This window comes from Osmia lignaria, unplaced genomic scaffold, assembly GCF_051020975.1.
Source record: "Osmia lignaria lignaria isolate PbOS001 unplaced genomic scaffold, iyOsmLign1 scaffold0013, whole genome shotgun sequence".
NCBI classification, from domain to species: domain Eukaryota; kingdom Metazoa; phylum Arthropoda; class Insecta; order Hymenoptera; family Megachilidae; genus Osmia; species Osmia lignaria.
Genome location: NW_027478167.1, coordinates 5987491 through 6011915, shown reverse-complemented (window position 1 = coordinate 6011915; position 24425 = coordinate 5987491).

The following is a 24425-nucleotide window of genomic DNA, read 5'->3' as shown; positions in this document are numbered from 1 at the left end:
ATGGCAAAATGTTAAGAGACCTTTTTTGTAGAGAATTAAGTTTCCTACTTTTTATGTTGTATGATATTTTGTGATCAGATGCGTAGTTCTCGAGATATATCAAGATATTTAAAAGTTCCGAAGCCGCACCAACATAATAGAGATACAGAAACACCGTGGCCCCTTTCTTTGAGATAACTCTGCACTATTGCGAGCTGCAAATGTCACTTCCAGCTTAGCTGTGCAGAAGAAGAACAACAAGAAGAAGAAATATCTCGAAATCTGTCCGACAGGCCCTTCCCTTGAGATAAATCTGCAAATATCTCGGAAACGAAGCGAGCTATGGCAAAATGTTAAGAGACCTTTTTTGTAGAGAATTAAGTTTCCTACTTTTTATGTTCTATCATATTTTTTGATCAGATGCGTAGTTCTCGAGATATATCAAGATATTTAAAAGTTCCGAAGCCGCACCAACATAATAGAGATACAGAAACACCGTGGCCCCTTTCTTTGAGATAACTCTGCACTCTTGCGAGCTGCAAATGCCACTTCCAGCTTCGCTGTGCAGAAGAAGAACAACAAGAAGAAGAAATATCTCGAAATATGTCCGTCAGGCCCCTTCCCTTGAGATATATCTGCAAATATCTCGGAAACGAAGCGAGCTATGGCAAAATGTTAAGAGACCTTTTTTGTAGAGAATTATGTTTCCTACAATTTATGTTCTATGATATTTTTTGATCAGAAGCGTAGTTTTCGAGATATATCGAGATATTTAAAAGTTCCGAAGCCGCACCAACATAATAGAGATACAGAAACACCGTGGCCCCTTTCTTTGAGATAACTCTGCACTAGTGCGAGCCGCAAATGCCACTTCCAGCTTAGCTGTGCACAAGAAGAACAACAAGAAGAAGAAATATCTCGAAATATGTCCGTTAGGCCCCTTCCCTTGAGATAAATGTGCAAATATCTCGGAAACGAAGCGAGCTATGGCAAAATGTTAAGAGACCTTTTTTGTAGAGAATTAAGTTTCCTACTTTTTATGTTCTATGATATTTTTTGATCAGATGCGTAGTTCTCGAGATATATCAAGATATTTAAAAGTTCCGAAGCCGCACCAAGATAATAGGGATACAGAAACACCGTGGCCCCTTTCTTTGAGATAACTCTGCACTATTGCGAGCTGCAAATGCCACTCCCAGCATAGCTGTGCAGAAGAAGAACAACAAGAAGAAGAAATATCTCGAAATATGTCCGTCAGGCCCCTTCCCTTGAGATAAATCTGCAAATATCTCGGAAACGAAGCGAGCTATGGCAAAATGTTAAGAGACCTTTTTTGTAGAGAATTAAGTTTCCTACTTTTTATGTTCTATGATATTTTTTGATCAGATGCGTAGTTCCCGAGATATATCAAGATATTTATAAGTTCCGAAGCCGCACCAACATAATAGAGATACAGAAACACCGTGGCCCCTTTCTTTGAGATAACTCTGCACTATTGCGAGCTGCAAATGTCACTTCCAGCTTAGCTGTGCAGAAGAAGAACAACAAGAAGAAGAAATATCTCGAAATCTGTCCGACAGGCCCTTCCCTTGAGATAAATCTGCAAATATCTCGGAAACGAAGCGAGCTATGGCAAAATGTTAAGAGACCTTTTTTGTAGAGAATTAAGTTTCCTACTTTTTATGTTCTATCATATTTTTTGATCAGATGCGTAGTTCTCGAGATATATCAAGATATTTAAAAGTTCCGAAGCCGCACCAAGATAATAGAGATACAGAAACACCGTGGCCCCTTTCTTTGAGATAACTCTGCACTATTGCGAGCTGCAAATGCCACTCCCAGCATAGCTGTGCAGAAGAAGAACAACAAGAAGAAGAAATATCTCGAAATATGTCCGTCAGGCCCCTTCCCTTGAGATAAATCTGCAAATATCTCGGAAACGAAGCGAGCTATGGCAAAATGTTAAGAGACCTTTTTTGTAGAGAATTAAGTTTCCTACTTTTTATGTTCTATGATATTTTTTGATCAGATGCGTAGTTCCCGAGATATATCAAGATATTTAAAAGTTCCGAAGCCGCACCAACATAATAGAGATACAAAAACACCGTGGCCCCTTTCTTTGAGATAACTCTGCACTATTGCGAGCTGGAAATGCCACTTCCAGTTTAGCTGTGCAGAAGAAGAACAACAAGAAGAAGAAATATCTCGAAATATGTCCGTCAGGCCCCTTCCCTTGAGATAAATCTGCAAATATCTCGGAAACGAAGCGAGCTATGGCAAAATGTTAAGAGACCTTTTTTGTAGAGAATTAAGTTTCCTACTTTTTATGTTCTATGATATTTTTTGATCAGATGCGTAGTTCTCGAGATATATCAAGATATTTATAAGTTCCGAAGCCGCACCAACATAATAGAGATACAGAAACACCGTGGCCCCTTTCTTTGAGATAACTCTGCACTATTGCGAGCTGCAAATGTCACTTCCAGCTTAGCTGTGCAGAAGAAGAACAACAAGAAGAAGAAATATCTCGAAATCTGTCCGACAGGCCCTTCCCTTGAGATAAATCTGCAAATATCTCGGAAACGAAGCGAGCTATGGCAAAATGTTAAGAGACCTTTTTTGTAGAGAATTAAGTTTCCTACTTTTTATGTTCTATCATATTTTTTGATCAGATGCGTAGTTCTCGAGATATATCAAGATATTTAAAAGTTCCGAAGCCGCACCAACATAATAGAGATACAGAAACACCGTGGCCCCTTTCTTTGAGATAACTCTGCACTCTTGCGAGCTGCAAATGCCACTTCCAGCTTCGCTGTGCAGAAGAAGAACAACAAGAAGAAGAAATATCTCGAAATATGTCCGTCAGGCCCCTTCCCTTGAGATATATCTGCAAATATCTCGGAAACGAAGCGAGCTATGGCAAAATGTTAAGAGACCTTTTTTGTAGAGAATTATGTTTCCTACAATTTATGTTCTATGATATTTTTTGATCAGAAGCGTAGTTTTCGAGATATATCGAGATATTTAAAAGTTCCGAAGCCGCACCAAGATAATAGAGATACAGAAACACCGTGGCCCCTTTCTTTGAGATAACTCTGCACTATTGCGAGCTGCAAATGCCACTTCCAGCTTAGCTGTGCAGAAGAAGAACAACAAGAAGAAGAAATATCTCGAAATATGTCCGTCAGGCCCCTTCCCGTGAGATAAATTTGCAAATATCTCGGAAACGAAGCGAGCTATGGCCAAATGTTAAGAGACCTTTTTTGTAGAGAATTAAGTTTCCTACTTTTTATGTTCTATGATATTTTTTGATCAGATGCGTAGTTCCCGAGATATATCAAGATATTTAAAAGTTCCGAAGCCGCACCAACATAATAGAGATACAAAAACACCGTGGCCCCTTTCTTTGAGATAACTCTGCACTATTGCGAGCTGGAAATGCCACTTCCAGTTTAGCTGTGCAGAAGAAGAACAACAAGAAGAAGAAATATCTCGAAATATGTCCGTCAGGCCCCTTCCCTTGAGATAAATCTGCAAATATCTCGGAAACGAAGCGAGCTATGGCAAAATGTTAAGAGACCTTTTTTGTAGAGAATTAAGTTTCCTACTTTTTATGTTCTATGATATTTTTTGATCAGATGCGTAGTTCTCGAGATATATCAAGATATTTATAAGTTCCGAAGCCGCACCAACATAATAGAGATACAGAAACACCGTGGCCCCTTTCTTTGAGATAACTCTGCACTATTGCGAGCTGCAAATGTCACTTCCAGCTTAGCTGTGCAGAAGAAGAACAACAAGAAGAAGAAATATCTCGAAATCTGTCCGACAGGCCCTTCCCTTGAGATAAATCTGCAAATATCTCGGAAACGAAGCGAGCTATGGCAAAATGTTAAGAGACCTTTTTTGTAGAGAATTAAGTTTCCTACTTTTTATGTTCTATCATATTTTTTGATCAGATGCGTAGTTCTCGAGATATATCAAGATATTTAAAAGTTCCGAAGCCGCACCAACATAATAGAGATACAGAAACACCGTGGCCCCTTTCTTTGAGATAACTCTGCACTCTTGCGAGCTGCAAATGCCACTTCCAGCTTCGCTGTGCAGAAGAAGAACAACAAGAAGAAGAAATATCTCGAAATATGTCCGTCAGGCCCCTTCCCTTGAGATATATCTGCAAATATCTCGGAAACGAAGCGAGCTATGGCAAAATGTTAAGAGACCTTTTTTGTAGAGAATTATGTTTCCTACAATTTATGTTCTATGATATTTTTTGATCAGAAGCGTAGTTTTCGAGATATATCGAGATATTTAAAAGTTCCGAAGCCGCACCAAGATAATAGAGATACAGAAACACCGTGGCCCCTTTCTTTGAGATAACTCTGCACTATTGCGAGCTGCAAATGCCACTCCCAGCATAGCTGTGCAGAAGAAGAACAACAAGAAGAAGAAATATCTCGAAATATGTCCGTCAGGCCCCTTCCCTTGAGATAAATCTGCAAATATCTCGGAAACGAAGCGAGCTATGGCAAAATGTTAAGAGACCTTTTTTGTAGAGAATTAAGTTTCCTACTTTTTATGTTCTATGATATTTTTTGATCAGATGCGTAGTTCCCGAGATATATCAAGATATTTAAAAGTTCCGAAGCCGCACCAACATAATAGAGATACAAAAACACCGTGGCCCCTTTCTTTGAGATAACTCTGCACTATTGCGAGCTGGAAATGCCACTTCCAGTTTAGCTGTGCAGAAGAAGAACAACAAGAAGAAGAAATATCTCGAAATATGTCCGTCAGGCCCCTTCCCTTGAGATAAATCTGCAAATATCTCGGAAACGAAGCGAGCTATGGCAAAATGTTAAGAGACCTTTTTTGTAGAGAATTAAGTTTCCTACTTTTTATGTTCTATGATATTTTTTGATCAGATGCGTAGTTCTCGAGATATATCAAGATATTTATAAGTTCCGAAGCCGCACCAACATAATAGAGATACAGAAACATCGTGGCCCCTTTCTTTGAGATAACTCTGCACTATTGCGAGCTGTAAATGCCACTTCCAGCTTAGCTGTGCAGAAGAAGAACAACAAGAAGAAGAAATATCTCGAAATATGTCCGTCAGGCCCCTTCCCTTGAGATAAATTTGCAAATATCTCGGAAACGAAGCGAGCTATGGCCAAATGTTAAGAGACCTTTTTTGTAGAGAATTAGGTTTCCTACTTTTTATGTTCTATGATATTTTTTGATCAGATGCGTAGTTCTCGAGATATATCAAGATATTTATAAGTTCCGAAGCCGCACCAACATAATAGAGATACAGAAACACCGTGGCCCCTTTCTTTGAGATAACTCTGCACTATTGCGAGCTGCAAATGTCACTTCCAGCTTAGCTGTGCAGAAGAAGAACAACAAGAAGAAGAAATATCTCGAAATCTGTCCGACAGGCCCTTCCCTTGAGATAAATCTGCAAATATCTCGGAAACGAAGCGAGCTATGGCAAAATGTTAAGAGACCTTTTTTGTAGAGAATTAAGTTTCCTACTTTTTATGTTCTATCATATTTTTTGATCAGATGCGTAGTTCTCGAGATATATCAAGATATTTAAAAGTTCCGAAGCCGCACCAACATAATAGAGATACAGAAACACCGTGGCCCCTTTCTTTGAGATAACTCTGCACTCTTGCGAGCTGCAAATGCCACTTCCAGCTTCGCTGTGCAGAAGAAGAACAACAAGAAGAAGAAATATCTCGAAATATGTCCGTCAGGCCCCTTCCCTTGAGATATATCTGCAAATATCTCGGAAACGAAGCGAGCTATGGCAAAATGTTAAGAGACCTTTTTTGTAGAGAATTATGTTTCCTACAATTTATGTTCTATGATATTTTTTGATCAGAAGCGTAGTTTTCGAGATATATCGAGATATTTAAAAGTTCCGAAGCCGCACCAAGATAATAGAGATACAGAAACACCGTGGCCCCTTTCTTTGAGATAACTCTGCACTATTGCGAGCTGCAAATGCCACTCCCAGCATAGCTGTGCAGAAGAAGAACAACAAGAAGAAGAAATATCTCGAAATATGTCCGTCAGGCCCCTTCCCTTGAGATAAATCTGCAAATATCTCGGAAACGAAGCGAGCTATGGCAAAATGTTAAGAGACCTTTTTTGTAGAGAATTAAGTTTCCTACTTTTTATGTTCTATGATATTTTTTGATCAGATGCGTAGTTCCCGAGATATATCAAGATATTTAAAAGTTCCGAAGCCGCACCAACATAATAGAGATACAAAAACACCGTGGCCCCTTTCTTTGAGATAACTCTGCACTATTGCGAGCTGGAAATGCCACTTCCAGTTTAGCTGTGCAGAAGAAGAACAACAAGAAGAAGAAATATCTCGAAATATGTCCGTCAGGCCCCTTCCCTTGAGATAAATCTGCAAATATCTCGGAAACGAAGCGAGCTATGGCAAAATGTTAAGAGACCTTTTTTGTAGAGAATTAAGTTTCCTACTTTTTATGTTCTATGATATTTTTTGATCAGATGCGTAGTTCTCGAGATATATCAAGATATTTATAAGTTCCGAAGCCGCACCAACATAATAGAGATACAGAAACATCGTGGCCCCTTTCTTTGAGATAACTCTGCACTATTGCGAGCTGTAAATGCCACTTCCAGCTTAGCTGTGCAGAAGAAGAACAACAAGAAGAAGAAATATCTCGAAATATGTCCGTCAGGCCCCTTCCCTTGAGATAAATTTGCAAATATCTCGGAAACGAAGCGAGCTATGGCCAAATGTTAAGAGACCTTTTTTGTAGAGAATTAGGTTTCCTACTTTTTATGTTCTATGATATTTTTTGATCAGATGCGTAGTTCTCGAGATATATCAAGATATTTAAAAGTTCCGAAGCTGCACCAACATAATAGAGGTACAGAAACACCGTGGCCTCTTTCTTTGAGATAACTCTGCACTATTGCGAGCTGCAAATGCCACTTCCAGCTTAGCTGTGCAGAAGAAGAACAACAAGAAGAAGAAATATCTCGAAATATGTCCGTCAGTCCCCTTCCCTTGAGATAAATCTGCAAATATCTCGGAAACGAAGCGAGCTATGGCAAAATGTTAAGAGACCTTTTTTGTAGAGAATTAAGTTTCCTACTTTTTATGTTCTATGATATTTTTCGATCAGATGCGTAGTTCTCGAGATATATCAAGATATTTAAAAGTTCCGAAGCCGCACCAACATAATAGAGGTACAGAAACACCGTGGCCTCTTTCTTTGAGATAACTCTGCACTATTGCGAGCTGCAAATGCCACTTCCAGCTTAGCTGTGCAGAAGAAGAACAACAAGAAGAAGAAATATCTCGAAATATGTCCGTTAGGCCCCTTCCCTTGAGATAAATCTGCAAATATCTCGGAAACGAAGCGAGCTATGGCAAAATGTTGAGAGACCTTTTTTGTAGAGAATTAAGTTTCCTACTATTTATGTTCTATGATATTTTTTGATCAGATGCGTAGTTCTCGAGATATATCAAGATATTTAAAAGTTCCGAAGCCGCACCAACATAATAGAGATACAGAAACACCGTGGCCACTTTCTTTGAGATAACTCTGCACTATTGCGAGCTGGAAATGCCACTTCCAGCTTAGCTGTGCAGAAGAAGAAAAACAAGAAGAAGAAATATCTCGAAATATGTCCGTCAGGCCCCTTCCCTTGAGATAAATCTGCATATATCTCGGAAACGAAGCGAGCTATGGCAAAATGTTGAGAGACCTTTTTTGTAGAGAATTAAGTTTTCTACTTTTTATGTTCTATGATATTTTTTGATCAGATGCGTAGTTCTCGAGATATATCAAGATATTTAAAAGTTCCGAAGCTGCACCAACATAATAGAGATACAGAAACACCGTGGCCCCTTTCTTTGAGACAACTCTGCACTATTGCGAGCTGCAAATGCCACTTCCAGCTTAGCTGTGCAGAGGAAGAACAACAAGAAGAAGAAATATCTCGAAATATGTCCGTCAGGCCAGTTCCTTTGAGCTGAATCTGCAAATATCTCGGAAACGAAGCGAGCTATGGCAAAATGTTAAGAGACGTTTTCTGTAGAGAATTATGTTTCCTACAATTTATGTTCTATGATATTTTTTGATCAGATGCGTAGTTCTCGAGATATATCAAGATATTTAAAAGTTCCGAAGCCGCACCAACATAATAGAGATACAGAAACACCGTGGCCCCTTTCTTTGAGATAACTCTGCACTATTGCGAGCTGGAAATGCCACTTCCAGTTTAGCTGTGCAGAAGAAGAACAACAAGAAGAAGAAATATCTCGAAATATGTCCGTCAGGCCCCTTCCCTTGAGATATATCTGCAAATATCTCGGAAACGAAACGAGCTATGGCAAAATCTTAAGAGACCTTTTTTGTAGAGAATTATGTTTCCTACAATTTATGTTCTATGATATTTTTTGATCAGAAGCGTAGTTCTCGAGATATATCAAGATATTTAAAAGTTCCGAAGCCGCACCAACATAATAGAGATACAGAAACACCGTGGCCCCTTTCTTTCAGATAACTCTGCACTATTGCGAGCTGCAAATGCCACTTCCAGCTTAGCTGTGCAGAAGAAGAACAACAAGAAGAAGAAATATCTCGAAATATGTCCGTCAGTCCCCTTCCATTGAGATAAATCTGCAAATATCTCGGAAACGAAGCGAGCTATGGCAAAATGTTAAGACACCTTTTTTGTAGAGAATTAAGTTTCCTACTTTTTATGTTCTATGATATTTTTCGATCAGATGCGTAGTTCTCGAGATATATCAAGATATTTAAAAGTTCCGAAGAAGCAACAACATAATAGAGATACAGAAACACCGTGGCCCCTTTTTTGAGATAACTCTGCACTATTGCGAGCTGCAAATGCCACTTCCAGCTTAGCTGTGCAGAAGAAGAACAACAAGAAGAAGAAATATCTCGAAATATGTCCGTCAGGCCCCTTCCCTTGAGATAAATCTGCATATATCTCGGAAACGAAGCGAGCTATGGCAAAATGTTAAGAGACCTTTTTTGTAGAGAATCATGTTTCCTACAATTTATGTTCTATGATATTTTTTGATCAGAAGCGTAGTTCTCGAGATATATCAAGATATTTAAAAGTTCCGAAGCCGCACCAACATAATAGAGGTACAGAAACACCGTGGCCTCTTTCTTTGAGATAACTCTGCACTATTGCGAGCTGCAAATGCCACTTCCAGCTTAGCTGTGCAGAAGAAGAACAACAAGAAGAAGAAATATCTCGAAATATGTCCGTTAGGCCCCTTCCCTTGAGATAAATCTGCAAATATCTCGGAAACGAAGCGAGCTATGGCAAAATGTTGAGAGACCTTTTTTGTAGAGAATTAAGTTTCCTACTATCTATGTTCTATGATATTTTTTGATCAGATGCGTAGTTCTCGAGATATATCAAGATATTTAAAAGTTCCGAAGCCGCACCAACATAATAGAGATACAGAAACACCGTGGCCCCTTTCTTTGAGATAACTCTGCACTATTGCGAGCTGGAAATGCCACTTCCAGCTTAGCTGTGCAGAAGAAGAACAACAAGAAGAAGAAATATCTCGAAATATGTCCGTCAGGCCCCTTCCCTTGAGATAAATCTGCATATATCTCGGAAACGAAGCGAGCTATGGCAAAATGTTGAGAGACCTTTTTTGTAGAGAATTAAGTTTTCTACTTTTTATGTTCTATGATATTTTTTGATCAGATGCGTAGTTCTCGAGATATATCAAGATATTTAAAAGTTCCGAAGCTGCACCAACATAATAGAGATACAGAAACACCGTGGCCCCTTTCTTTGAGACAACTCTGCACTATTGCGAGCTGCAAATGCCACTTCCAGCTTAGCTGTGCAGAGGAAGAACAACAAGAAGAAGAAATATCTCGAAATATGTCCGTCAGGCCAGTTCCTTTGAGCTGAATCTGCAAATATCTCGGAAACGAAGCGAGCTATGGCAAAATGTTAAGAGACGTTTTTTGTAGAGAATTATGTTTCCTACAATTTATGTTCTATGATATTTTTTGATCAGAAGCGTAGTTTTCGAGATATATCGAGATATTTAAAAGTTCCGAAGCTGCACCAACATAATAGAGATACAGAAACACCGTGGCCCCTTTCTTTCAGATAACTCTGCACTATTGCGAGCTGGAAATGCCACTTCCAGTTTAGCTGTGCAGAAGAAGAACAACAAGAAGAAGAAATATCTCGAAATATGTCCGTCAGGCCCCTTCCCTTGAGATAAATCTGCATATATCTCGGAAACGAAGCGAGCTATGGCAAAATGTTGAGAGACCTTTTTTGTAGAGAATTAAGTTTTCTACTTTTTATGTTCTATGATATTTTTTGATCAGATGCGTAGTTCTCGAGATATATCAAGATATTTCAAAGTTCCGAAGCTGCACCAACATAATAGAGATACAGAAACACCGTGGCCCCTTTCTTTGAGATGACTCTGCACTATTGCGAGCTGCAAATGCCACTTCCAGCTTAGCTGTGCAGAGGAAGAACAACAAGAAGAAGAAATATCTCGAAATATGTCCGTCAGGCCAGTTCCTTTGAGCTGAATCTGCAAATATCTCGGAAACGAAGCGAGCTATGGCAAAATGTTAAGAGACGTTTTTTGTAGAGAATTATGTTTCCTACAATTTATGTTCTATGATATTTTTTGATCAGAAGCGTAGTTTTCGAGATATATCGAGATATTTAAAAGTTCCGAAGCTGCACCAACATAATAGAGATACAGAAACACCGTGGCCCCTTTCTTTCAGATAACTCTGCACTATTGCGAGCTGGAAATGCCACTTCCAGTTTAGCTGTGCAGAAGAAGAACAACAAGAAGAAGAAATATCTCGAAATATGTCCGTCAGGCCCCTTCCCTTGAGATAAATCTGCATATATCTCGGAAACGAAGCGAGCTATGGCAAAATGTTGAGAGACCTTTTTTGTAGAGAATTAAGTTTTCTACTTTTTATGTTCTATGATATTTTTTGATCAGATGCGTAGTTCTCGAGATATATCAAGATATTTCAAAGTTCCGAAGCTGCACCAACATAATAGAGATACAGAAACACCGTGGCCCCTTTCTTTGAGATGACTCTGCACTATTGCGAGCTGCAAATGCCACTTCCAGCTTAGCTGTGCAGAAGAAGAACAACAAGAAGAAGAAATATCTCGAAATATGTCCGTTAGGCCCCTTCCCTTGAGATAAATCTGCAAATATCTCGGAAACGAAGCGAGCTATGGCAAAATGTTGAGAGACCTTTTTTGTAGAGAATTAAGTTTCCTACTATTTATGTTCTATGATATTTTTTGATCAGATGCGTAGTTCTCGAGATATATCAGGATATTTAAAAGTTCCGAAGCCGCACCAACATAATAGAGATACAGAAACACCGTGGCCCCTTTCTTTCAGATAACTCTGCACTATTGCGAGCTGGAAATGCCACTTCCAGTTTAGCTGTGCAGAAGAAGAACAACAAGAAGAAGAAATATCTCGAAATATGTCCGTCAGGCCCCTTCCCTTGAGATAAATCTGCATATATCTCGGAAACGAAGCGAGCTATGGCAAAATGTTGAGAGACCTTTTTTGTAGAGAATTAAGTTTTCTACTTTTTATGTTCTATGATATTATTTGATCAGATGCGTAGTTCTCGAGATATATCAAGATATTTAAAAGTTCCGAAGCGGCACCAACATAATAGAGGTACAGAAACACCGTGGCCTCTTTCTTTGAGATAACTCTGCACTATTGCGAGCTGCAAATGCCACTTCCAGCTTAGCTGTGCAGAAGAAGAACAACAAGAAGAAGAAATATCTCGAAATATGTCCGTCAGTCCCCTTCCCTTGAGATAAATCTGCAAATATCTCGGAAACGAAGCGAGCTATGGCAAAATGTTAAGAGACCTTTTTTGTAGAGAATTAAGTTTCCTACTATTTATGTTCTATGATATTTTTTGATCAGATGCGTAGTTCTCGAGATATATCAAGATATTTAAAAGTTCCGAAGCCGCACCAACATAATAGAGATACAGAAACACCGTGGCCCCTTTCTTTCAGATAACTCTGCACTATTGCGAGCTGCAAATGCCACTTCCAGCTTAGCTGTGCAGAAGAAGAACAACAAGAAGAAGAAATATCTCGAAATATGTCCGTCAGTCCCCTTCCATTGAGATAAATCTGCAAATATCTCGGAAACGAAGCGAGCTATGGCAAAATGTTAAGACACCTTTTTTGTAGAGAATTAAGTTTCCTACTTTTTATGTTCTATGATATTTTTCGATCAGATGCGTAGTTCTCGAGATATATCAAGATATTTAAAAGTTCCGAAGAAGCAACAACATAATAGAGATACAGAAACACCGTGGCCCCTTTTTTGAGATAACTCTGCACTATTGCGAGCTGCAAATGCCACTTCCAGCTTAGCTGTGCAGAAGAAGAACAACAAGAAGAAGAAATATCTCGAAATATGTCCGTCAGGCCCCTTCCCTTGAGATAAATCTGCATATATCTCGGAAACGAAGCGAGCTATGGCAAAATGTTAAGAGACCTTTTTTGTAGAGAATCATGTTTCCTACAATTTATGTTCTATGATATTTTTTGATCAGAAGCGTAGTTCTCGAGATATATCAAGATATTTAAAAGTTCCGAAGCCGCACCAACATAATAGAGGTACAGAAACACCGTGGCCTCTTTCTTTGAGATAACTCTGCACTATTGCGAGCTGCAAATGCCACTTCCAGCTTAGCTGTGCAGAAGAAGAACAACAAGAAGAAGAAATATCTCGAAATATGTCCGTCAGGCCCCTTCCCTTGAGATAAATCTGCATATATCTCGGAAACGAAGCGAGCTATGGCAAAATGTTGAGAGACCTTTTTTGTAGAGAATTAAGTTTTCTACTTTTTATGTTCTATGATATTTTTTGATCAGATGCGTAGTTCTCGAGATATATCAAGATATTTCAAAGTTCCGAAGCTGCACCAACATAATAGAGATACAGAAACACCGTGGCCCCTTTCTTTGAGATGACTCTGCACTATTGCGAGCTGCAAATGCCACTTCCAGCTTAGCTGTGCAGAAGAAGAACAACAAGAAGAAGAAATATCTCGAAATATGTCCGTTAGGCCCCTTCCCTTGAGATAAATCTGCAAATATCTCGGAAACGAAGCGAGCTATGGCAAAATGTTGAGAGACCTTTTTTGTAGAGAATTAAGTTTCCTACTATTTATGTTCTATGATATTTTTTGATCAGATGCGTAGTTCTCGAGATATATCAGGATATTTAAAAGTTCCGAAGCCGCACCAACATAATAGAGATACAGAAACACCGTGGCCCCTTTCTTTCAGATAACTCTGCACTATTGCGAGCTGGAAATGCCACTTCCAGTTTAGCTGTGCAGAAGAAGAACAACAAGAAGAAGAAATATCTCGAAATATGTCCGTCAGGCCCCTTCCCTTGAGATAAATCTGCATATATCTCGGAAACGAAGCGAGCTATGGCAAAATGTTGAGAGACCTTTTTTGTAGAGAATTAAGTTTTCTACTTTTTATGTTCTATGATATTATTTGATCAGATGCGTAGTTCTCGAGATATATCAAGATATTTAAAAGTTCCGAAGCGGCACCAACATAATAGAGGTACAGAAACACCGTGGCCTCTTTCTTTGAGATAACTCTGCACTATTGCGAGCTGCAAATGCCACTTCCAGCTTAGCTGTGCAGAAGAAGAACAACAAGAAGAAGAAATATCTCGAAATATGTCCGTCAGTCCCCTTCCCTTGAGATAAATCTGCAAATATCTCGGAAACGAAGCGAGCTATGGCAAAATGTTAAGAGACCTTTTTTGTAGAGAATTAAGTTTCCTACTATTTATGTTCTATGATATTTTTTGATCAGATGCGTAGTTCTCGAGATATATCAAGATATTTAAAAGTTCCGAAGCCGCACCAACATAATAGAGATACAGAAACACCGTGGCCCCTTTCTTTCAGATAACTCTGCACTATTGCGAGCTGCAAATGCCACTTCCAGCTTAGCTGTGCAGAAGAAGAACAACAAGAAGAAGAAATATCTCGAAATATGTCCGTCAGTCCCCTTCCATTGAGATAAATCTGCAAATATCTCGGAAACGAAGCGAGCTATGGCAAAATGTTAAGACACCTTTTTTGTAGAGAATTAAGTTTCCTACTTTTTATGTTCTATGATATTTTTCGATCAGATGCGTAGTTCTCGAGATATATCAAGATATTTAAAAGTTCCGAAGAAGCAACAACATAATAGAGATACAGAAACACCGTGGCCCCTTTTTTGAGATAACTCTGCACTATTGCGAGCTGCAAATGCCACTTCCAGCTTAGCTGTGCAGAAGAAGAACAACAAGAAGAAGAAATATCTCGAAATATGTCCGTCAGGCCCCTTCCCTTGAGATAAATCTGCATATATCTCGGAAACGAAGCGAGCTATGGCAAAATGTTAAGAGACCTTTTTTGTAGAGAATCATGTTTCCTACAATTTATGTTCTATGATATTTTTTGATCAGAAGCGTAGTTCTCGAGATATATCAAGATATTTAAAAGTTCCGAAGCCGCACCAACATAATAGAGGTACAGAAACACCGTGGCCTCTTTCTTTGAGATAACTCTGCACTATTGCGAGCTGCAAATGCCACTTCCAGCTTAGCTGTGCAGAAGAAGAACAACAAGAAGAAGAAATATCTCGAAATATGTCCGTCAGGCCCCTTCCCTTGAGATAAATCTGCATATATCTCGGAAACGAAGCGAGCTATGGCAAAATGTTGAGAGACCTTTTTTGTAGAGAATTAAGTTTTCTACTTTTTATGTTCTATGATATTTTTTGATCAGATGCGTAGTTCTCGAGATATATCAAGATATTTCAAAGTTCCGAAGCTGCACCAACATAATAGAGATACAGAAACACCGTGGCCCCTTTCTTTGAGATGACTCTGCACTATTGCGAGCTGCAAATGCCACTTCCAGCTTAGCTGTGCAGAAGAAGAACAACAAGAAGAAGAAATATCTCGAAATATGTCCGTTAGGCCCCTTCCCTTGAGATAAATCTGCAAATATCTCGGAAACGAAGCGAGCTATGGCAAAATGTTGAGAGACCTTTTTTGTAGAGAATTAAGTTTCCTACTATTTATGTTCTATGATATTTTTTGATCAGATGCGTAGTTCTCGAGATATATCAAGATATTTAAAAGTTCCGAAGCCGCACCAACATAATAGAGATACAGAAACACCGTGGCCCCTTTCTTTCAGATAACTCTGCACTATTGCGAGCTGGAAATGCCACTTCCAGTTTAGCTGTGCAGAAGAAGAACAACAAGAAGAAGAAATATCTCGAAATATGTCCGTCAGGCCCCTTCCCTTGAGATAAATCTGCATATATCTCGGAAACGAAGCGAGCTATGGCAAAATGTTGAGAGACCTTTTTTGTAGAGAATTAAGTTTTCTACTTTTTATGTTCTATGATATTATTTGATCAGATGCGTAGTTCTCGAGATATATCAAGATATTTAAAAGTTCCGAAGCCGCACCAACATAATAGAGATACAGAAACACCGTGGCCCCTTTCTTTCAGATAACTCTGCACTATTGCGAGCTGCAAATGCCACTTCCAGCTTAGCTGTGCAGAAGAAGAACAACAAGAAGAAGAAATATCTCGAAATATGTCCGTCAGTCCCCTTCCATTGAGATAAATCTGCAAATATCTCGGAAACGAAGCGAGCTATGGCAAAATGTTAAGACACCTTTTTTGTAGAGAATTAAGTTTCCTACTTTTTATGTTCTATGATATTTTTCGATCAGATGCGTAGTTCTCGAGATATATCAAGATATTTAAAAGTTCCGAAGAAGCAACAACATAATAGAGATACAGAAACACCGTGGCCCCTTTTTTGAGATAACTCTGCACTATTGCGAGCTGCAAATGCCACTTCCAGCTTAGCTGTGCAGAAGAAGAACAACAAGAAGAAGAAATATCTCGAAATATGTCCGTCAGGCCCCTTCCCTTGAGATAAATCTGCATATATCTCGGAAACGAAGCGAGCTATGGCAAAATGTTAAGAGACCTTTTTTGTAGAGAATCATGTTTCCTACAATTTATGTTCTATGATATTTTTTGATCAGAAGCGTAGTTCTCGAGATATATCAAGATATTTAAAAGTTCCGAAGCCGCACCAACATAATAGAGGTACAGAAACACCGTGGCCTCTTTCTTTGAGATAACTCTGCACTATTGCGAGCTGCAAATGCCACTTCCAGCTTAGCTGTGCAGAAGAAGAACAACAAGAAGAAGAAATATCTCGAAATATGTCCGTTAGGCCCCTTCCCTTGAGATAAATCTGCAAATATCTCGGAAACGAAGCGAGCTATGGCAAAATGTTGAGAGACCTTTTTTGTAGAGAATTAAGTTTTCTACTTTTTATGTTCTATGATATTTTTTGATCAGATGCGTAGTTCTCGAGATATATCAAGATATTTAAAAGTTCCGAAGCTGCACCAACATAATAGAGATACAGAAACACCGTGGCCCCTTTCTTTGAGACAACTCTGCACTATTGCGAGCTGCAAATGCCACTTCCAGCTTAGCTGTGCAGAGGAAGAACAACAAGAAGAAGAAATACCTCGAAATATGTCCGTCAGGCCAGTTCCTTTGAGCTGAATCTGCAAATATCTCGGAAACGAAGCGAGCTATGGCAAAATGTTAAGACACGTTTTTTGTAGAGAATTATGTTTCCTACAATTTATGTTCTATGATATTTTTTGATCAGAAGCGTAGTTTTCGAGATATATCGAGATATTTAAAAGTTCCGAAGCTGCACCAACATAATAGAGATACAGAAACACCGTGGCCCCTTTCTTTCAGATAACTCTGCACTATTGCGAGCTGGAAATGCCACTTCCAGTTTAGCTGTGCAGAAGAAGAACAACAAGAAGAAGAAATATCTCGAAATATGCCCGTCAGGCCCCTTCCCTTGAGATAAATCTGCATATATCTCGGAAACGAAGCGAGCTATGGCAAAATGTTGAGAGACCTTTTTTGTAGAGAATTAAGTTTTCTACTTTTTATGTTCTATGATATTTTTTGATCAGATGCGTAGTTCTCGAGATATATCAAGATATTTCAAAGTTCCGAAGCTGCACCAACATAATAGAGATACAGAAACACCGTGGCCCCTTTCTTTGAGATGACTCTGCACTATTGCGAGCTGGAAATGCCACTTCCAGTTTAGCTGTGCAGAAGAAGAACAACAAGAAGAAGAAATATCTCGAAATATGTCCGTCAGGCCCCTTCCCTTGAGATAAATCTGCATATATCTCGGAAACGAAGCGAGCTATGGCAAAATGTTGAGAGACCTTTTTTGTAGAGAATTAAGTTTTCTACTTTTTATGTTCTATGATATTATTTGATCAGATGCGTAGTTCTCGAGATATATCAAGATATTTAAAAGTTCCGAAGCTGCACCAACATAATAGAGGTACAGAAACACCGTGGCCTCTTTCTTTGAGATAACTCTGCACTATTGCGAGCTGCAAATGCCACTTCCAGCTTAGCTGTGCAGAAGAAGAACAACAAGAAGAAGAAATATCTCGAAATATGTCCGTCAGTCCCCTTCCCTTGAGATAAATCTGCAAATATCTCGGAAACGAAGCGAGCTATGGCAAAATGTTAAGAGACCTTTTTTGTAGAGAATTAAGTTTCCTACTTTTTATGTTCTATGATATTTTTCGATCAGATGCGTAGTTCTCGAGATATATCAAGATATTTAAAAGTTGCGAAGCCGCACCAACATAATAGAGGTACAGAAACACCGTGGCCCCTTTCTTTGAGACAACTCTGCACTATTGCGAGCTGCAAATGCCACTTCCAGCTTAGCTGTGCAGAGGAAGAACAACAAGAAGAAGAAATATCTCGAAATATGTCCGTCAGGCCCCTTCCCTTGAGATATATCTGCAAATATCTCGGAAACGAAACGAGCTATGGCAAAATCTTAGGAGACCTTTTTTGTAGAGAATTATGTTTCCTACAATTTATGTTCTATGATATTTTTTGATCAGAAGCGTAGTTCTCGAGATATATCAAGATATTTAAAAGTTCCGAAGCCGCACCAACATAATAGAGATACAGAAACACCGTGGCCCCTTTCTTTCAGATAACTCTGCACTATTGCGAGCTGGAAATGCCACTTTCAGTTTAGCTGTGCAGAAGAAGAACAACAAGAAGAAGAAATATCTCGAAATATGTCCGTCAGGCCCCTTCCCTTGAGATAAATCTGCATATATCTCGGAAACGAAGCGAGCTATGGCAAAATGTTGAGAGACCTTTTTTGTAGAGAATTAAGTTTTCTACTTTTTATGTTCTATGATATTTTTTGATCAGATGCGTAGTTCTCGAGATATATCAAGATATTTAAAAGTTCCGAAGCTGCACCAACATAATAGAGATACAGAAACACCGTGGCCCCTTTCTTTCAGATAACTCTGCACTATTGCGAGCTGGAAATGCCACTTCCAGTTTAGCTGTGCAGAAGAAGAACAACAAGAAGAAGAAATATCTCGAAATATGCCCGTCAGGCCCCTTCCCTTGAGATAAATCTGCATATATCTCGGAAACGAAGCGAGCTATGGCAAAATGTTGAGAGACCTTTTTTGTAGAGAATTAAGTTTTCTACTTTTTATGTTCTATGATATTTTTTGATCAGATGCGTAGTTCTCGAGATATATCAAGATATTTCAAAGTTCCGAAGCTGCACCAACATAATAGAGATACAGAAACACCGTGGCCCCTTTCTTTGAGATGACTCTGCACTATTGCGAGCTGCAAATGCCACTTCCAGCTTAGCTGTGCAGAAGAAGAACAACAAGAAGAAGAAATATCTCGAAATATGTCCGTTAGGCCCCTTCCCTTGAGATAAATCTGCAAATATCTCGGAAACAAAGCGAGCTATGGCAAAATGTTGACAGACCTTTTTTGTAGAGAATTAAGTTTCCTACTATTTATGTTCTATGATATTTTTTGATCAGATGCGTAGTTCTCGAGATATATCAAGATATTTAAAAGTTCCGAAGCCGCACCAACATAATAGAGATACAGAAACACCGTGGCCCCTTTCTTTCAGATAACTCTGCACTATTGCGAGCTGGAAATGCCACTTCCAGTTTAGCTGTGCAGAAGAAGAACAACAAGAAGAAGAAATATCTCGAAATATGTCCGTCAGGCCCCTTCCCTTGAGATAAATCTGCATATATCTCGGAAACGAAGCGAGCTATGGCAAAATGTTGAGAGACCTTTTTTGTAGAGAATTAAGTTTTCTACTTTTTATGTTCTATGATATTATTTGATCAGATGCGTAGTTCTCGAGATATATCAAGATATTTAAAAGTTCCGAAGCTGCACCAACATAATAGAGGTACAGAAACACCGTGGCCTCTTTCTTTGAGATAACTCTGCACTATTGCGAGCTGCAAATGCCACTTCCAGCTTAGCTGTGCAGAAGAAGAACAACAAGAAGAAGAAATATCTCGAAATATGTCCGTCAGTCCCCTTCCCTTGAGATAAATCTGCAAATATCTCGGAAACGAAGCGAGCTATGGCAAAATGTTAAGAGACCTTTTTTGTAGAGAATTAAGTTTCCTACTTTTTATGTTCTATGATATTTTTCGATCAGATGCGTAGTTCTCGAGATATATCAAGATATTTAAAAGTTGCGAAGCCGCACCAACATAATAGAGGTACAGAAACACCGTGGCCCCTTTCTTTGAGACAACTCTGCACTATTGCGAGCTGCAAATGCCACTTCCAGCTTAGCTGTGCAGAGGAAGAACAACAAGAAGAAGAAATATCTCGAAATATGTCCGTCAGGCCAGTTCCTTTGAGCTGAATCTGCAAATATCTCGGAAACGAAGCGAGCTATGGCAAAATGTTAAGAGACGTTTTTTGTAGAGAATTATGTTTCCTACAATTTATGTTCTATGATATTTTTTGATCAGAAGCGTAGTTTTCGAGATATATCGAGATATTTAAAAGTTCCGAAGCTGCACCAACATAATAGAGATACAGAAACACCGTGGCCCCTTTCTTTCAGATAACTCTGCACTATTGCGAGCTGGAAATGCCACTTCCAGTTTAGCTGTGCAGAAGAAGAACAACAAGAAGAAGAAATATCTCGAAATATGTCCGTCAGGCCCCTTCCCTTGAGATAAATCTGCATATATCTCGGAAACGAAGCGAGCTATGGCAAAATGTTGAGAGACCTTTTTTGTAGAGAATTAAGTTTTCTACTTTTTATGTTCTATGATATTTTTTGATCAGATGCGTAGTTCTCGAGATATATCAAGATATTTCAAAGTTCCGAAGCTGCACCAACATAATAGAGATACAGAAACACCGTGGCCCCTTTCTTTGAGATGACTCTGCACTATTGCGAGCTGCAAATGCCACTTCCAGCTTAGCTGTGCAGAAGAAGAACAACAAGAAGAAGAAATATCTCGAAATATGTCCGTTAGGCCCCTTCCCTTGAGATAAATCTGCAAATATCTCGGAAACGAAGCGAGCTATGGCAAAATGTTGAGAGACCTTTTTTGTAGAGAATTAAGTTTCCTACAATTTATGTTCTATGATATTTTTTGATCAGATGCGTAGTTCTCGAGATATATCAAGATATTTAAAAGTTCCGAAGCCGCACCAACATAATAGAGATACAGAAACACCGTGGCCCCTTTCTTTGAGATAACTCTGCACTATTGCGAGCTGGAAATGCCACTTCCAGTTTAGCTGTGCAGAAGAAGAACAACAAGAAGAAGAAATATCTCGAAATATGTCCGTCAGGCCCCTTCCCTTGAGATATATCTGCAAATATCTCGGAAACGAAACGAGCTATGGCAAAATCTTAGGAGACCTTTTTTGTAGAGAATTATGTTTCCTACAATTTATGTTCTATGATATTTTTTGATCAGAAGCGTAGTTCTCGAGATATATCAAGATATTTAAAAGTTCCGAAGCCGCACCAACATAATAGAGATACAGAAACACCGTGGCCCCTTTCTTTCAGATAACTCTGCACTATTGCGAGCTGGAAATGCCACTTTCAGTTTAGCTGTGCAGAAGAAGAACAACAAGAAGAAGAAATATCTCGAAATATGTCCGTCAGGCCCCTTCCCTTGAGATAAATCTGCATATATCTCGGAAACGAAGCGAGCTATGGCAAAATGTTGAGAGACCTTTTTTGTAGAGAATTAAGTTTTCTACTTTTTATGTTCTATGATATTTTTTGATCAGATGCGTAGTTCTCGAGATATATCAAGATATTTAAAAGTTCCGAAGCTGCACCAACATAATAGAGGTACAGAAACACCGTGGCCTCTTTCTTTGAGATAACTCTGCACTATTGCGAGCTGCAAATGCCACTTCCAGCTTAGCTGTGCAGAAGAAGAACAACAAGAAGAAGAAATATCTCGAAATATGTCCGTCAGGCCCCTTCCCTTGAGATAAATCTGCATATATCTCGGAAACGAAGCGAGCTATGGCAAAATGTTAAGAGACCTTTTTTGTAGAGAATCATGTTTCCTACAATTTATGTTCTATGATATTTTTTGATCAGAAGCGTAGTTCTCGAGATATATCAAGATATTTAAAAGTTCCGAAGCCGCACCAACATAATAGAGGTACAGAAACACCGTGGCCTCTTTCTTTGAGATAACTCTGCACTATTGCGAGCTGCAAATGCCACTTCCAGCTTAGCTGTGCAGAAGAAGAACAACAAGAAGAAGAAATATCTCGAAATATGTCCGTTAGGCCCCTTCCATTGAGATAAATCTGCAAATATCTCGGAAACGAAGCGAGCTATGGCAAAATGTTAAGACACCTTTTTTGTAGAGAATTAAGTTTCCTACTTTTTATGTTCTATGATATTTTTCGATCAGATGCGTAGTTCTCGAGATATATCAAGATATTTAAAAGTTCCGAAGAAGCAACAACATAATAGAGATACAGAAACACCGTGGCCCCTTTTTTGAGATAACTCTGCACTATTGCGAGCTGCAAATGCCACTTCCAGCTTAGCTGTGCAGAAGAAGAACAACAAGAAGAAGAAATATCTCGAAATATGTCCGTCAGGCCCCTTCCCTTGAGATAAATCTGCATATATCTCGGAAACGAAGCGAGCTATGGCAAAATGTTAAGAGACCTTTTTTGTAGAGAATCATGTTTCCTACAATTTATGTTCTATGATATTTTTTGATCAGAAGCGTAGTTCTCGAGATATATCAAGATATTTAAAAGTTCCGAAGCCGCACCAACATAATAGAGGTACAGAAACACCGTGGCCTCTTTCTTTGAGATAACTCTGCACTATTGCGAGCTGCAAATGCCACTTCCAGCTTAGCTGTGCAGAAGAAGAACAACAAGAAGAAGAAATATCTCGAAATATGTCCGTTAGGCCCCTTCCCTTGAGATAAATCTGCAAATATCTCGGAAACGAAGCGAGCTATGGCAAAATGTTGAGAGACCTTTTTTGTAGAGAATTAAGTTTTCTACTTTTTATGTTCTATGATATTTTTTGATCAGATGCGTAGTTCTCGAGATATATCAAGATATTTAAAAGTTCCGAAGCTGCACCAACATAATAGAGATACAGAAACACCGTGGCCCCTTTCTTTGAGACAACTCTGCACTATTGCGAGCTGCAAATGCCACTTCCAGCTTAGCTGTGCAGAGGAAGAACAACAAGAAGAAGAAATACCTCGAAATATGTCCGTCAGGCCAGTTCCTTTGAGCTGAATCTGCAAATATCTCGGAAACGAAGCGAGCTATGGCAAAATGTTAAGACACGTTTTTTGTAGAGAATTATGTTTCCTACAATTTATGTTCTATGATATTTTTTGATCAGAAGCGTAGTTTTCGAGATATATCGAGATATTTAAAAGTTCCGAAGCTGCACCAACATAATAGAGATACAGAAACACCGTGGCCCCTTTCTTTCAGATAACTCTGCACTATTGCGAGCTGGAAATGCCACTTCCAGTTTAGCTGTGCAGAAGAAGAACAACAAGAAGAAGAAATATCTCGAAATATGCCCGTCAGGCCCCTTCCCTTGAGATAAATCTGCATATATCTCGGAAACGAAGCGAGCTATGGCAAAATGTTGAGAGACCTTTTTTGTAGAGAATTAAGTTTTCTACTTTTTATGTTCTATGATATTTTTTGATCAGATGCGTAGTTCTCGAGATATATCAAGATATTTCAAAGTTCCGAAGCTGCACCAACATAATAGAGATACAGAAACACCGTGGCCCCTTTCTTTGAGATGACTCTGCACTATTGCGAGCTGGAAATGCCACTTCCAGTTTAGCTGTGCAGAAGAAGAACAACAAGAAGAAGAAATATCTCGAAATATGTCCGTCAGGCCCCTTCCCTTGAGATAAATCTGCATATATCTCGGAAACGAAGCGAGCTATGGCAAAATGTTGAGAGACCTTTTTTGTAGAGAATTAAGTTTTCTACTTTTTATGTTCTATGATATTATTTGATCAGATGCGTAGTTCTCGAGATATATCAAGATATTTAAAAGTTCCGAAGCTGCACCAACATAATAGAGGTACAGAAACACCGTGGCCTCTTTCTTTGAGATAACTCTGCACTATTGCGAGCTGCAAATGCCACTTCCAGCTTAGCTGTGCAGAAGAAGAACAACAAGAAGAAGAAATATCTCGAAATATGTCCGTCAGTCCCCTTCCCTTGAGATAAATCTGCAAATATCTCGGAAACGAAGCGAGCTATGGCAAAATGTTAAGAGACCTTTTTTGTAGAGAATTAAGTTTCCTACTTTTTATGTTCTATGATATTTTTCGATCAGATGCGTAGTTCTCGAGATATATCAAGATATTTAAAAGTTGCGAAGCCGCACCAACATAATAGAGGTACAGAAACACCGTGGCCCCTTTCTTTGAGACAACTCTGCACTATTGCGAGCTGCAAATGCCACTTCCAGCTTAGCTGTGCAGAGGAAGAACAACAAGAAGAAGAAATATCTCGAAATATGTCCGTCAGGCCCCTTCCCTTGAGATATATCTGCAAATATCTCGGAAACGAAACGAGCTATGGCAAAATCTTAGGAGACCTTTTTTGTAGAGAATTATGTTTCCTACAATTTATGTTCTATGATATTTTTTGATCAGAAGCGTAGTTCTCGAGATATATCAAGATATTTAAAAGTTCCGAAGCCGCACCAACATAATAGAGATACAGAAACACCGTGGCCCCTTTCTTTCAGATAACTCTGCACTATTGCGAGCTGGAAATGCCACTTTCAGTTTAGCTGTGCAGAAGAAGAACAACAAGAAGAAGAAATATCTCGAAATATGTCCGTCAGGCCCCTTCCCTTG